Source organism: Chaetura pelagica, unplaced genomic scaffold (genome assembly GCF_000747805.2).
Source record: "Chaetura pelagica isolate M959 unplaced genomic scaffold, ChaPel_1.0 scaffold96, whole genome shotgun sequence".
In the NCBI taxonomy this organism is placed as follows: Eukaryota; Metazoa; Chordata; class Aves; order Apodiformes; family Apodidae; genus Chaetura; species Chaetura pelagica.
In genome coordinates, this window is record NW_009953723.1 from 1,327,897 (window position 1) to 1,330,058 (window position 2,162).

Genomic DNA, 2,162 nt, shown 5'->3' on the forward strand with positions numbered 1-2,162 from the left:
CTTAGAAGTGGCTTCCCTATTTCTTTCTTGTTCTTGGCACCTTGAACATGGCATTGCACTGCATGGGAGACTCTTTGGTGCATGATTTGTCCTCTGTCTTCTTGCAGCAGTCACTTCTCCCCTGGGAAAGCAGGGTTCTTGGGCACAGAGAAGGAAACTCAGCAACACCAGCAGAGAACTCTGTAAAATAATAATAATAAAAAAAATGCAGCAGCTCTGGTTAGACATCTAAAGTGGAGAGTACAAGGGATTTCTCAGAAGATGGGGCTAAATTCATGTGTACCCACTGGAGGTCTGCAGCCTGGATGTCCCACCAGATATTAATGTCTAAGCATTTGGCAGTGGTCCAGCAGAAAGCTAGACAAGGTGTGCACTGTCCCCTGACCATTAGGGACAGGTGCTTGGGTTATCACAGAATTATAGAATGGTTTGGGTTGGAGGGAACCTTAAAGGTCATCTAGACCCAACTTTGCTGCATGGGAGATGCCTCCCACTAGATCAGGTTGCTCAGAGCCCCATCCTACATTAAGAAGATGAAATGCCACCCATCTGGTGTTGCCAGTCTCTTGCAACCATTGGGGCTGAGGACTCAAATCCAGCACAGGTATGTGAACCTGAGCTATTTGACATCTTGGGTGAGGGCACTGGAGAGGCTAAGAGAGATCCACAAGAGTAAGATGAGAAGTAATTACCTGTGCCAGTCTTTCCTTCAGACAGTGGATCCAGCAGTTGGTGGCTGGGGATCCAGACAGCAGCTCTGATGCTGGAATTTTGGTTTTGAAGCTTTTTCTCTTTGGCTTTCCTTCCAAATCCTGAGCACTGTGAAGTGATTCCTTCTCAGAGGAGGATCTGAGTGAGTCACTGTAACCAAGAGAAGATAATGCTTGTAATGCATGGCCAGCTCATCCTCAGCAGTGACACCCACTCCCCCACCACTCATCTCAGGTCATTAGTGAGAAATTCTCCCTCCTCTCTGCAGCCACAGCCACTGCCAAACTAGCTCACTCTAAACAAGTAAGAGGGGAGCCCCTGCTGTTCCTGAGACAGACTCACTTCTAGCAAGGCTGCAGAGCAGACATGCATCTCCTTTGGGCTGTGCATGTGATGTGTTGCCACAGCTGGGCACACAAAAGCTCAAAGATTCATAGGCCAAGTCCTTGGGCTGGGCTAATGAAGAAGCTTCCCCTTTCCTCCCCATATTAATCAGCAAGTGCAAATTACTGTCCTGTTCAGAAACTTTCCCCACTTACTGTCTTTCATTTCCCTTTGACTGCTTCTCCCTTCCCCTTTCTCCCAACCCTAATCCCTTCATGTCTCATTTCAGATTTTTCCTTATCCCAGAGCAAGATTCCTACTGGACAGGCTATGGCTAATTTAGGTCTGAAGAGTGCAGAGAGGAGAATATCAGAGTTGCCTTACCTTCAGCTCCTTGGAAGGAGGCCTGCCAAAGGTCTTCTGAGCCACTGGTGCCACATGTCACTGCTGTAGTAGTGCCAGGAGCATCCCAGGGACACTCCTGTGGCTGCATCTCTAGCAGAGGTGTTGCTTATTTTTTCTGGTGGTGAGTGCAGATGATGCTCAAGGTGTGTCCAGCCCAAAGAAGCTTAGAAGAGCCAAACTTCCTGAATATGTCTTTCAGAAGTTGCATCTCAAAGTCCTATCATCAGGTGTTAGCCAATGCAAGGTGAATGCTGAGAGCTCCTCTCTCAGCATGGAAAATGTTACAGAGTCCAAGTTCATCTCCATCCATGTCAAGATGTTGGAGAAAGTTCTTTGTGAACAGAAAATGTTCTGTCTTCAGGTGCTGCAGGCCAGGCGTGCCAGGCTTTCCAAGAGCATTTTGGGTCTGTCTGTGTGAGTAGAAGCTCTTTGTTGTGATGCACAGGCTGAAATTGTGCTGGGACACACAGCTCCTCTCTTCACTTCTTTTTGCTTTTACATGGCAAAAGCTCCTGTTGTCTCCACGCATCAGTGTGGACCCGATTTGCTGCTCTGGGGATATTTTGCTCTGGATTTAGGCTGTGTTTGTTTGTTTCATTCAAAATTTAAGGATTTCTTCCCTTACACCCCCCAATCCTCTCAGAATAGCTCTGGTGCCTTCTCTCCCCACCTTGATACCCTCTCTTCTCTAAAAGGAAGCAGACTGTCTCGTCAATAATTGA